The 14,859-nt window shown below is 40.1% G+C and overlaps 1 long non-coding RNA gene across 1 annotated transcript; it reads left to right on the forward strand.

Moving 5' to 3' along the window:
* The first annotated feature begins 3,540 nt into the window (after positions 1-3,540).
* LOC111565658 (uncharacterized) lies at positions 3,541-14,120 on the forward strand. Its single transcript, XR_002745919.3, has 3 exons — positions 3,541-3,650; positions 12,103-12,259; positions 13,778-14,120. It is a non-coding gene; the product is annotated as an uncharacterized LOC111565658 (long non-coding RNA).
* Positions 14,121-14,859: the final 739 nt, after the last annotated feature.

Raw genomic sequence — 14,859 nt, forward strand, 5'->3', positions numbered from 1 at the left:
GGGGGCCGTAAAAGAGGCTGTAAACAACATTAAGACATCGGTGTATTAAGGGTGCGTCATAAGCAAATAGTTCCATATTTACACAGCAGGAATCTTAACCCTCCTGTTGTCTTCATTTACAGGCACCAAAAAATATTGTTTCCTTGTCTGAAAAAAATCCAAAAATTCAGCAGAAAAATTCTCCAAATTTCTGAAAATTTGCAGAACCTTCAGGAACAAAATTCCAATAATTCCTTAAAAGTTTCCCTTGAAAGTTTTATTTTTTTAAAAGATCCCACAAATTTGGCAAGAAAATTCTTGTAAATATTTTCAAAAGATGAGTAAAAATCTTTCAAAAAATATCCTAAAAATATCTAAAGTGATTAAATATATATATGTAAAACTTGTAATATTTTCTTTAAGAACATTCACATAAAAATGAACAGGTGTTCTTGATAACATCAAAAGCAGCTTCCATTTTGGTGAGGTAGTTCAAGGGTTCACTGCTCACTGGAACTTCATGGACCTGAGCTGCTTTTCATTAAATTCGTTCCACTTGTGCTTTTTCAGCTGTTCTAACTCAAAATGTCCACAAGGAAAAATGTATATTCAGCACCAAATGAACCTCTCCATCAAGCTGCCAGGCTGACATGTGGACTTCACAGGGAAGCTCTTTACATCCTTTGTTCCTGCTGCGTGGCCTGTTTTAGTCTATTGTGCACAGGACCAGGCACAAATGCTGGCATGGCATTTCTTTGATCCTTTAAAGGTGGAAATCCATCTTTATTGTGTTTTGTGTTCCGAAGTGTAAATTCTGGGGACATGTGGAGCCTTCATTAATTTGCTGAAACAGGGCACAATTAGGGACCTTTTGAGAAGGTTTGTGGTTATTTGACCCACCTTATTATCTCTGTGCTAACCTACAATATGATTTCTGGCTACACAGCTGAATTGAACGCTAAATCCAACAGGTAGATTGATGACACTGAGTCATAAAATCAGTGGACTGATTCAACCATACACCGTGCTATCATTAACAACCACAAGCTCCTGCGCATCAGGCTGCAGCAGTGGAACTGATCAGCATACAGAACTGAGCAATGGGGTGTAAGCTTGACTTCAAACGCCCCTTTTGCTTCTCTTGAAGTCAGGGATGCCCTTTTGAAAAGTGCATTGTAAGCGATCTGGGCGCCACAGATACTTTGCATGTGTGGGTTTGTTTGCGTGTCCATCAACGCCGCTGTTTTGCGTGTGTGCCGGCACGCTCCTTGGCGGCAGCGTGGCATCCCCATGTTTGTTTGAGCTTGTCTTTTTGCAAGTTGACAGAGAGGTGGGAATCTGAGGGAGATAAATGAGAGAAAACAGTGTCAGGCTCGGCTTTGTGTTTGCGGTGGGGTAGCTCCCATGGGTGCCGCCAATTGGAGGAGTCCAAGTGTGTGAGTGTGGGTTGGGGTGCATATGCTGTATTTATAGCACCTTTAAAGATGAGAGAGGCAGAAGTAGGCAGAGTGAACAAGGGGGTAGCCATGATGTAGCGGAGTAAAAGCAACACGGGTGACACTGTTGAGGGTTTTTTTTCTCACAGCAGTGAACAGAGGGTGGGGAATGTTTGAAGTGTGTGTGAGGCAGAGGAGGAGGGTGTAAACAGATGGAACAATAGAGGCATTATTTCAGCATTGTTCCGTGGCTATGTTTGCTGTCTGCTCTCCTCACAGTCGCTTTCTCTGGGGGCAGCAGTTGGCAACAGAGATAAGACAAGCTTATCAGCTCTGCAGCCTTGTCGGACAGGACGCATTGTAACACCAAACCAGTCTCCGTCTGCACACATTCTTCCACACTGGATTGTTCACAGTACACTGGAAGTCTTGTGCTTTGTATGCAGATGATTTATGGTTGACTCCCGTATCACATAACTGTTCTATCTTCCAAATGATTTCTATTTTCTGCCGCTTTAGCCGTGCACTCTGAAGTGGAGAGAGAAGCCACTTGTAGGCCCGTCTGACAGGTCTAAAGGGTCAGTACACAAAAATAACATACATATTTTCCTACTCACCCATATTAGATATAGTAGATTGCGATTGTGTGATGTCAGATATTTGGTTTATGCCAGGGGTGTCAAACTCGTTGTAGTTCAGGGGCCACATTCAGCCCAATTTGATTTTAAGTGAGCCGGAACAATAAAATCTTAACATATTAACCTATAAATAATGACAGCTCCAAATTTTTCCTTCGTAATAGTGCAAAAAAACTACATTCTGAAAATGTTCACATTTAAGGAATTGTCTTTTTGCAAAAGATCATGAACAACCTGAAATTTCTTAAGAAAAATAAATGAAATTTCGAAAATATTAAGCCTCAGTTTATCATTTGTGTATCACAACTTCCAGATCACAGTGTCTACAAAGGCACAAAACATTTAGACCTCTGAAACTGAACAATATATTTTACTTTATGATCAAAATGACAAAAAAGACAAAAATCAACAAAATATTACAAAACGAGACACAAAGCAACAAAAAAATAGACAACCAAGACAAAAAAAAGACACAAAACGAAAAAAACAAGACAAAAAGGAAACACAAACGGACAAAAATGAGAAAAAAGGACAAAAACATGAGATAAATGACAAGTCAGACAAAAAAAACAAGACAAAATATTACAAAAATGAGGCACAAAACAGCAAAAGAACAATGAGCAATCTAGTATTTTTATGATCAAAATGACAAAAAGACAAAAATCAACAAAATATTACAAAACAAGACACAAAGTGACAAAATAATAGACAAACAACACAAGCAAGACAAAAAAGATACAAAACAACAAAACCAAGACAAAAAGGAAACACAAAAAGACAAAAATGAGAAAAAAGGACAAAAATGAGACAAATGACAAAAATGAGACACAAAATGACAAAAGAACAATGACTTATGATCAAAATGACAAAAAAACCCAACAAAAACTAGACAAAATATTACAAAAACGAGGCACAAAACCACAAAAGAACCAGGAACAATAGTATTTTACTTTATGATCAAAACAACTTGTCATGGTCTAGAAATAATTTTAAAATTATAGTTTTACAAATTTACGATTTTCAGCTAATGTCTTCTCTGTACTTTTTACACTTTTACAAAGTTGTCCTGTGGACCGGACCGGACTGGACCCTCTGGAGGGCTGGTTTTGGCCCACGGGCCACATGTATGACACCCCTGATCTATGCCACAAATGTGTCTTAGACACTATGATATTTTATACACAAAACAAACAAAGGAACAAAATACATGCGTATACAGGCACACATATTGCATACATTTTATCCAGTCTCAAAATTTAGTCATATTGACATGATTTCAGGTTAGCATAATGCTATTTATAATCTCCAAATTTGGTGACTGAACAAATTCTTCTATCTATAATCTATTGTTATGGCCATAGACCGTTTGTCTTCCCTCTCTTCTCTTGCAGGTCTCTTGCTGGGCGGAGCCTGTAATCATCTAACCTGGTACACCTGGCCAGTGTACCTGGTTATATAGGCCGGCCTGCTGAGCCACAGTGGCTCATGTTTTTCCTAATAAATGATCTTTTGTTGCAGTTAAACCTCTAAGTGCATCTCCTCCCTTATTGCGGCCTAGCAGCAAGTCGTAACAAATTGTGGCCTCGTCCATTGTGAGGTATGGCCTAGTGTTTGGTATGCTTCTTTCTCTTGGGGTAAGTTTTGTAAAATAGAATACATTTTGAATTGAGTTCTTTGTTAGCACAGCAATATGGGCTGTTGCAGTTTTGTGGGCTGTGGACAGGTAAAATCAACAGAATTATACATGTGAGTTACCCCTTTGTCTCAGCTTTTGCTCAACCTTAAAAAGTGATTTGATTGTGCTGAGACTGTTGTGTTGTCTTTTGGTAGTTTTGGATCACAGAGGCATGAAGACGTAAGTGTTGACCAGGGTTTTCATACTACTTGTAGATCAGATTCCCTCGATAGGTTTAGCAGCGTTTCCCCTTTGGGTTTCGCTGAGGGGGGTGACTTGTAAAGTTGAGGTACCGTGGTTAGAGCATCCTTTTCCCCTTCCCTACAGGAGCACATCCATGTCATGATGGAGGGGGTTTGTCACTTTTCTGGTTGCCTTTCTCAAGCCAGCAGGCTTGAGAACCAGGGTGAGTTATTTAGCTGGCTCTGGTTCAGACAGTTAGATAAAAGGAAGCTTTCCTTTTTTGTGGCTGTTTAGGCCTTGGTGCGCACTATTCGTAATCATCATATGACTTTATCTTGCGGTCTTGTGTGGTGATAATCATCTGTAGCATGGATGACTTTGTGAAAGCATTTTTGGAGACACCATGTGAGGATTTTATAACTGAATGTACTAAAGATCATTTAATAAAAATTGTGGATTTCTGTAATGTTGGTGTTGGTGATAAAAGATATACAGAGACTGTAAAGGCAAATTTAAAATTTCATTTATTGAAAATGAAAATTGGACATGGAAAAGGTTGTTCCTGTCTCTGGGGGTGATGAGAGCTTTTCTCCACCATTATCAATGACTCCTGGTGTAGGATTAACCTTTGAACAACAAAAGGACTTAGTTTTGTTACGTATGAAATTAGAAACCAAAGGAAGTTGCAATGGAGAAAATGAGGCAAGGTACTGAGTTGGAAAAGGCACTGTTGACTGAGAAGATGAGACAGGAAGGTGACAATGCAAAGGCTGATCTTGAAAGGCAAAATGTGTTCTGCTCCAAGTTGTTCTCCAGAAAGGGTGGACGTTTTGAGAGTTGAGATTATGATGTATGATGCATGAGGTAGTGAAGTTTGCTGTTCTTAAAGCGTATGAGTTGGAGAAAAGGGAACAAGTCACATTTGGAGTTTACTCATGATATATCAACTCAGTTTGATTGCTCTTTTAAGAATAAAATCCCGCTAATCTAGCATCCTGCTAACCTAGCATTAGCTGCAGCAACAGCATTGATATTTACTTCAGTAAATATTCTGTTCCAGAGCACATTGCCGCTTATCTCAGTGAGCGAAAGGTTAAGACTGCAGCTGAAGCCACTGCATTTACTGATGATTATGTGTTAACTCATGGTGAGGACAGTTGGTCTCCTGGTGTCCATGATGGCAGGGGACACTGACAACATGCACAAAACATTGCTCTTTTTTTCAAAATGATTATTTTTTTCTTGCCATGGGCTGGATTCAAACCCATGGCCGCTGCATCAGGGACTATAGCCCATGTTTATGGGTCGCTCACTCTAATAAAGTGGCCGGAGTGTGTTGCTCTTTGCTACATACTAGTCTCCTTCCACCCAACTGAGTTAGTCTGGAGGCTAGAGTATCCCTCTTAATGGTTTTTTGGAAATCTAGTTCGGCTCTTGGGGGCAGTAAGCATTAATTTAGTAGTAATGTACCCATTTAATAGACTTAGATTTAGGCTTACACTGACTTAGTTGATCCCCGGAGGGATATAAAGTTGTTGCAGCAGCAGAATATTAGGGTGTAATATTTTAATGTAACTCATTTATGCTGTTACTATATTGAGTGGTGTATTTTGCAACTTGCTGAATGATACTGGAAGCTGTGATATGGTGAAATCAGGTCTGGTAGTCATGCATGTGGGGCATGGGATTGGTTGCAGATTTACAGCCGGTCCCTGTTTAAGATGGCTACTCCTTCTTACAATAAATATAGTTCTGTAAGTTAGACAGTGAGCAGAAATCTGTTTGAAACATTTCTGTAAATTCTTGAAATTTGACCTACATCTGTTCATCTGCCAAAGCAATAAATCCTCCTGGCTGCCCTGATGCATCTGAGCAAGAACACAGGTGATGTTGATGCTAGAAAGGAGAAAACTGCTATTCGACAAGGACGCTTAGAGGGCAGAAAAATTCTGCTTGTTGTCTTCTTCAAGCTTTAGCAGTCAGCGATGAGGCCCACATAGCAGTTTTTCAAGGCCGCTCAGAAGTACCTATCCTGGAGTAGGTACTTTTTTGTCCCCCTAAAACAACCTTGACGGAGCTTTTACATGGATAGTGCTTGTAGTTTAAACACACACAGAGGCTCGTAAAGCTGCCTGCCAGTTTCTGCATTAGAAAACGGCCTAAAATAACCTTCCTAGCAGAACATCGCAGTGTAGCAAGATCATCAACGTTATTTACTTCATGAAAATGTCCATTTTCAAGTTCTCAGATGAGGATTTTCTGCTTTTCCTTGTCACTGTATTCAGCCTCTTTACTGGCATGTCACACAAAAAATTATTTATCAGTGTATGTATAAAAAAAAAAGTTCACTTGTATTCAATCAATTCTTTAAGATACATCTGTGTAATTTTCCCTTCCTTCTGGTAAGTGGAGTGAAAATAACTGCTGCTGAACTAATAACCTGAGAGACATTTAACTAGAGGAAAAACAACAACACTCTGTATGTGTTCCTTGTAATTACCAATCAGGATTCTGTTTGAAGTCGTGTTTGGCTGTTATGTTATGACATAACAGTGCAGCCATTTTGAAAAACCATTTACACTCATCATCATTAACCCAATTAGCTTTTTTTTTTCCCGCCCCCCTCATGCACTTGTGTGGCAGTGTGTCAGAGTGCGTGACAGATTGGTTGTGTGTGGGTTGGCGAGTAGGCGGGTGGAAGGCTGTGTGAGCTGCTTGATGTGTTTACGTCTGTGTGCCATGAGCGAGAGATGTGTGTGACTGTGTGCGTTGTTTTTTTTGTTGTTGTTGTTTTCGAGCGGGATGCTGCATGTGTGTGCTCCAGCTGGATGCCTGCTGTCGGTGCTTCTGCTCGTCACCTGATATTTGCCGGCCATGTTCATTCAGTCCGAAGATTCCAGCTTTCATCTCGTACACGCACGCACGCACGCACGCACGCACGCACGCACGCACGCAAGCAAGCGTAGACACACACTCTTCCCCGTGATGTCATTGATTCTGAGCTCCATGGCAACAGTGAGCGAGGAAGCAAGAGAGAGGAGGAAAATGGAGAGATATTCCTTCAGACGAGGGGATGAAGACGTTATAAATAGCTCCTGATGTTTCTAGGTGTCCGACGGCCGGGGTAGGTGGGTGGGTCTCGGGGTGACGTGGGCGCACGACAGGGCCGAGATGTTTCGACGGGAACATTGTGTCACTGTCAAGTGGCAGTTTCAGAGCACTCAGTGACACCAGTCATTCACGGCCTTCAGGAGGATAAACTTTTTGTCAGAAACAGGCATGTTATTTTAGGGTTTTATCAATGGTGGTAGGTGAAGCAGAAAGCAGTAAGAGTTGAATGGACTAAAAATGGTTCACAGCTCAGAAAGATACCCTTTATTCACTCTTTTCTTTTAATAACTTTCTTATTCTTGCTGTGTCCCCAATCATTCCCTTTTCTGTATCCATGTGATTAGTTTTAATTCCCTCCAGTGCTCTAATTTGTTCTGCTTCATTCCTGGTTTGCTGCCTGCGTTGGGTTTCAGCGTGGAGTCTTTCTGAAAGTGCTTCTGCACTGATAGTCATTTGATGTGTGAATGTTTATCTTCTTGTCTAAACCAGTGACTTTCAGCCTTGGGATCAGGCCCTCTATGGTGTATCTAGTTTAGGCTGAAGGCTTGCAAATGCCTCTTTTTTTTAGTTTTTTTACATGAAGTGCAGCATGATTTTCAATCAGATGTAAATCTCTGAATGTCTGCATCTTCTATTTCGTCAGCAGAACACAAATAGCAAACACAAACAGCTGTTTCCCAGACTACAAATCAGCTATGAACCATGGGAATATGACAACACCTAGGCTGATTAGCATACACGCAGCCCAGAGAGGGATGTTTTAATCTTAAATCAATGTGATATTTATAGATTGACGCAGCAGTACTATGTAAACTTGTTGAAAACGGGCCAGTGTAGCTACAAATGACATAGCTGAGATATCTCTACAGTGCTGTCACTGCTAAAGGATGGTCTGACTGCACCTTGTCACTATTCTACTATATGGGAGAGATTAAAGCTCTGACTTTGTATGTTTTAAGAAACAATCACAACTATCCTGGGTTGCAGGATGCAATGATGATGGCCCTGCAAAATAGTGATCAGAAGATTGTTCTGGTGGAAAATGTGCTCATAGGGAAGCAAGTAACGGCATTAAAAAAAGCTAATTCACCAATAGAACCCAACACGCCTGCCTTTTTGCACAATCCAAATCTTCGGCAACATTTGCCAAATTCAGTGTGTAGGTTGCAGCTTGGAGGTTATAGTTTTTGTTGTTTCTTGTCTTGTTTCTGAGTATTTTGAAAATGGTGCACAAATCTGGAAGGAAGGAGAAAATTGCAAGAAATGTGCAGTTAAACTTGGGGTTAGTATTACCATAAAATGTTTGTTTTAACAGTAGCAGTGTGGGTGGAAAAATGTAAAATCTGATCCATTAACTAAGTGCATTATATAAAAATGTTTATGTAAAAGTTAATATTGTTTCACATTGCCACCATATTGGTGTGTTTTAACTGGGAAGACACAGTTTCCAATTTCCTAGAAATTATCAGTCACATTTCTGACTCGGCTCAACAAACTGATTCAAAATCCAAGATGACTGCCAAATAGCTCAACAGCAGTAAAAACTATAACAAGAAAAGCACTCAGAGTGCAGTACTTCGCCAAGGCTGCTCAGTTGTTGTATCAGTTCCGACGGATGAAATTTTAATGAAAAATGACCTTCCACTGAGCACAGGCATGTTATGCGTATGTATGTTATGTACGGATACCGAATCGCGCAACCTAAATATGTAGCGGTGGTGGGACTTGGAAACACCCCCATAATTTAATCAATTGTTCTTTGTATCATTTCTGATGGATAAGTCCGAGGCAGTCAATTTGTAGTAGGATCGCAATCATGTGATCGTCAGCAGTCAGCTGATATAATGTTCACTTGTTGTCATAGTTACAGTGATGCTATGCCACTATCGCGCAATTCAGAAATCTTTAACAAATCCCTGGATCCAGACTATAAGCTGCATCACTGCCAAAATCTAATCAGTTGGTCCTTGTGTCAGCAAAGTTGCGAACAGACAAATAGACAAACGTTTGCCAATCATCACATAACGCCACCAAGGAACGCAGCGGAGTTCTGTGACAATTGGCATAACTGTAATAAATGTATGTTTATTAGCATTTCTGTCTTGTGCTTCATTAAATCCTTCATACACGCGACTTTCATTCGTTCTTGGTTGTTTCCCACAGTGAAGCAGCTTCCACTGCTGTCCGCCTTCTATCTGTGGACATGTTTCTATGGAGTCTGTATGTGCAAAATACAGTATGATTTGTTATCAAGCGCTAGCAATGGCTAACTAAAGTGTGCATCTTGGTTTTCCAACTTGTTGTACTGGAACACTTTCAATTTATGTCATTCCCAGCTCTGACTTTTGCAATAAACAGAATATAGCATAAGTTACTGGTCATAGCAGACCAATTAAGGCTGTAGCAGTGAAACCCCCTGAGTGTGATGAAGTGTGCAGTTGTGAGGTTTTAATGCCTATTAACTCAACTTTTCATTCATAAGAAGTGTTTTTCTCTTTCAAATGTTAGAAAATCTGACTAAGTTCTCATCTGTTAGCAACCTTTAGACATAGTTACGTCAGGGCAAAACACCCATCACATAAACGAAAATAGCATTCGTGAACATGATGTCAATCTGAAGTAGTAATCATTCACAATCTGAGAAGGAGAAACCGCAACGTCTTGACCGAGGCAAGCTGGCATTATTTCATTTAAGGATCACAGGTCAAGAAGGTTCAGAACTGCAAGTCCTTATATCTGTATTTATACCGTAAGTCTTGTTTTACACGTGTATTTATTTAAAATGAAGCCTGTCTCCACATAATCCCCGGTTATTAACAAGCAAAGGGCACACTGAGTGTCGAGCGGAGTTTCAAAGCAGGGCTGCTCTCTCGCTCCCTTCCTGCAGTCTGAACAATGGTCCAGTGAGAGCAGCACTGCAGCCTTTGATGAGGATGTTGGGGATTAAACAGTGCATTTCCACCCTCTTAACATTCCTGTGTGCCCGCTGCTGAGGAACAGTAAAGTTCCTGCGCCAGTCACATGAACTTTTTACCTAAAACTGTGGCCGACACCTGCCAACAAGTTACAGTAACGTTAACTTCCCACACACAAATTCCGATATTGCATTACCAGTCCAAAAATAACTTGTTGTTGCTGTCACGCTCAGAATATGTCAGGCTGAATTTGAATGATCCAAATTTATCAGCAGTTTCAGTCATCATTTCACAGTGAACAGAGTGTAAATGCAAACACTGACACATTGGAATGGTCACCAGAGCCAAACTGATACTTGAGTGGGGAATTTTGATATTGATACATTGGCTGATATTGTTTACAGATGTACACATAGTTATCTTGAAAAAAAAAAAAGATGAAACATTGCTTATTAACTTTCTAGCAATGTATTCCATGAACAACAAAAGGACAGCTTGATTTGGCACCACCGTCTGCTCAGCTCTGATGTGTACTCTGCTACATGTGCTGCAGACAGTGCTAAAAGTATTATAAAGAATGGAGTTGGAGCTGCTCTGCTTGACAAGCTAGATAACACTGTTTCTAAGTAGCAAAGTACTGGAAATAGCAAACTATAAGGTGTAAAGTATTTTTTTTCTGTATTATGTTCTGTAAAAAAAAAAAAATTTGTACACTGCCTGGACAAATAAAAAAGTCGCCACCTGGTCCAAATTCAACTAAGCAAATGGGTAAGAGCCTTCCACTGAATAATTACTGCAGTGATGAATATGTTTCAGCTGCAACAGTGTATTTAACCCTAGCTGATGCAGTGAGGAGGAGCTTCTCATTTCTTAAACAACCATGTTGATACTGAATGACCAGGTCTTTCCATCAATGGAGTTTTTCTTCCCTGATGACATGGACAAGATGGTGATGCCAGGATTCATGGGGCTCACATTGTGAATGAGTGGATCAGGGAGCATGAGATGGATTGTCCTCCACAGAGTCCAGACCTCAGCCCCACTGAGAACCTTTGGGATGTTCTGGAGAAGACTTTGTACAGCAGTCCAACACTACCGTCATCACTACAAGATATTGGTTGAATATTAATGCATCTCTGGTCAGAAACAATGCCATAGTGAATGAGTGCCATACTCAAAGCTAAAGGCAGTCCAACAAAATAGTGTGTGCGACTTTTTTTTTTTTTGACCGAGCAGTGTATCTTCTACAACATACACGATACACCTGTGGCAGGCCAAGATCAGCTGACAATATTGGTCCAGTGATATATTCATCAGGCTCTAATCATATTAACTTGATTAGTTTCTTATTTTTTCTAATGTGCATAATGAAGGGCAGAGGGCTTTAATAGTCTGGTTTCCCAGAGTGTGAGTGAAGAGAAGACACAATGCAATATTTAGCAGTTTAACCAAAATAATAGATGAAAGGTGGTGAAGTTAATGGACTCCTGTCATGTTCCTGTGAATCTGCTCTCCTATCTGGACCCCCTCCTCTGCTAACTCAGCCTGTACATGGGCTGCAGCCTTCTGCTGCTCTCACTGTGAATGAATCACTCCTTATTCATAAGATCATGGCAAACAATTATTGTTTTGTTCCAGTTTTTGCAATTAAGACAAACACGCTCGCATCAACTAGAGCGTCATTCCTGCGTCTCCTGAGCATCTTTTCTGAAATCTTACCTGACGCGTTCCCGTCTTCAGTGGAAGAGAACAAGAGCTTTTTCAGTTTCATCCTCTCAAAAGCACAAATGTTTCTACATATAGTAAATATGCTAATGGACTGCTTTCAGCTGAATGTATGTTTTCATCTGTATTCATCAGCTGATGAAGTGAAGCAGAAAGAGGTATAGTTGTTAATGGAACAGGGAGTGGGGCTTGCTGGGTTCAGAACAGCACTCATCTATATTTAATCCCATAAATGGTCACTCAGAGGCACTTCCAGTGGAATCCAATGCCTAATTACAAAGAGAAAAAAACTCTCCCAGAGACAAAGCACATGATCAATAGGGGCCGTAATTACCAGCCACTCTCCATCTGTGTTTATTTGAAATCATTCCTGTTGCTACATGTTTTATGCTACAAAACTGGGCTTTAATTATTTATCGCCCTGTGATTGCTCACCACAGGTCCACACGCCCACCGTCCTACTAACAGACACACAAATGGCCGCCTCATGTTAGGATCCGGAAATTACTGTCAGGGCGGTTGAGGCGAAGCAGTTCATGATCTAACAGAGAGAAAGGGAGGAGGAGGAGCTGACTGTCAGCAGTAAACAGTGTCCGGGTAGGTACACCGTGGTCGGCTTAATGACTTTATGTGGTGTTGGTGCACATTAACACACTGCTGCAGTGCAACAGTCTCTCGTTTAACCAGTCATTTCATCAGACTCTGATTTTTAGTCTTACTTTCAGTCGGTTTACCTTATTTCCTACATAAGATATCTTGTTTCCACTACTTAGTTCTTTTTCTTATGATAAAAATCAAATTTTAAAAATGAGGCAACACTAGAAACAAATGCTTTCCTTATTATTTACATTAAAAAACACTTTTTCATTTAGTAGGGCATTTTTAAGGACAAATAAAACAAGAAACTTGATTTTTTTAAAATTTTTTTATTGTTTTCATCAATATGTGTTGCTAAACGTGTCAATAGTTTTAGAATGAACATACATTTCCAGCACATGAAGCACCATCATCCCTGGCTTGCTTACTCATAGCTCCCTCTAGAGAAAATACAGCAGCACTGCATGTGTGTGTAAAAATAATAGCTCACACCGTGGCTCCCAATTAGTCCGAATGTCCTGAGCCATAATATCATAACCGCGGCCGCATGGCGCAGCCGTTTGGCTCCTATTGGATTAGAGCGTTGACACGTCCTAGATTTCCAGCTGCTAGAAGACGCAGCTCATGTCAAATGGGCTTAATGTTGACACAGCTCTGACTGATGTTTCCCACATGAGTCAGCCCTCACCCACGACTCGCTGATGATCTCATCTGTGGCCAAGCGGTGTGTGTGTGTTGTGCTCTGTCTGTCCACGCAGCAAATAAACATTCACTAAAGTTTGCTTTTTACGCTCAAACGGAGACAGCGTTCAATAGAAATGTATTTTAGACTAATACTAAAATATGTTTTTTGTGATTCTGAAATTTAATAGTGCTTTGAAACATAATGTATATAAAAGAGTCAAAAAATATTTAAGATTCATCCAAATTTAAAGTATTAACATTTCACTACCATATGAAGAAAATGGCAAATATTTGGTAGAAAGAAAACAAGTAATAAAATTAATGCTGTCAAACGATTAAAATGTTTTATCAGATTTATCACAGGGTTGCTGTAGATTACATTTGATGAATATATTAATATTAAACATCATCCATGTTTAATCTAATTTAATCGTGTTTCATTTTGCATGAGCATGTATGTCGGTCATTGTTCCGTCTTGGGTTTTTTTAGATTCAGATTTCCCGCCCAGAAGGCCAACGTCCTCCATTTCCAGTTGCTTGGTTCTGTCACTACCGGATCAACTGTCCATTTGCGCATGTGCGACGGCATGCACGACAGTAATGCTACATGTCCACTGATCACATGATCCGTTTTTCCTGCATGTAAATGTGTTGCATCTGAAAATCGCACGCTTTCAGCTTCAGTGTCCTTTAGATACGTCGGACCAACATGGCAACTCGGCAGCAAACTTTCTGTTTTATTTCGAAAACATTTCAGCGAAAAGTGTTTCTGAAAGCATTTGAGGCGAGAAATAACCCTTGCAGTAGCTGAATCTGTCCTTGTTTTGGTTCTAGTTTAGACATCAAGTCTACTTTTTGCAAATGAGTTCCGGGGAGACGCACCGGATCACAGCTGGAAACGCCTCGCAACTGGACCAGCATGCAACACGACGCGTTTCACATAGACAATGAATGGGATGCGAGAAGTTGCAAGATCTAGTGGACACGTACCTTAAGTGTACTTTGACAAACAGACATTGCAGGGATTTGGAGTCATTCTATGCTGCAGATGGGTTAATTGCATTAAAATTTTTTGATCAGATTAATGATGATGATGGATTAATCTGCATTAACGTGTTAATTTTGACAGTCCTAAATAAATAACACAGTAAAAGATAAAGTAACATAAATAAAAATGTCAAATAAATCAACCTATTTGAAGAGCTTTTTGGACAGAATTGCCTATCTTTGTTTTACAACCTTTTACTGTCTTTTGTCAGTATCGGGGCTCCATTCACTCCAAACTGTAATACACTTACCTTACACTTGATTTTTATGAAATAGACTTAAAAACACTTGCATCAAGCAAATTACATTTGGTTATACAGCTAGATGCAGCCGATAAGGCTCAGCTCTGGAGCAACAACAGGCTGCAGGGGAAACAAGCCTCATATCCCCTTATGCAGATATGCATTAGCATGAAATATTAGCTGAATAAACAAAAAACATGTTCACATGTATGAATAGGACTGGAAGGTTTTAATCAGCTGGTATCCAGGTCACTAAAGTGGATCTTAGCTTTGATTGTTAATGGAGATTGTTGTTTAAACAATTGTTCTTTCATTAATTAGTAATGGTACCATGTTCTTATGATGTTTTTTATGCTGGAAGACACGAGTCACAAAAAGCCTCAGTCGACACCATGGCTAAGCTTTTCCACCTGTGTTTTAACTGTTTCAGAAACACAGAATCAGGCCACCAGGATTTCCAGTCTAACAAACATAAAGAACCAATCCTGTCAGCTTGCAGAGTGGAGCTTCTGTACTATTACTCTACTTCAGGATCAATATAGTACAACTTCCCATTGTATAGTGTAGAGTAGTTTTACAGTGTTTGAGCAGAGGTGTAGGTGAACTTGTGTACTCGAGCTGAAGCAA

This window comes from Amphiprion ocellaris, chromosome 21 (assembly GCF_022539595.1).
Source record: "Amphiprion ocellaris isolate individual 3 ecotype Okinawa chromosome 21, ASM2253959v1, whole genome shotgun sequence".
NCBI lineage: Eukaryota > Metazoa > Chordata > Actinopteri > Pomacentridae > Amphiprion > Amphiprion ocellaris.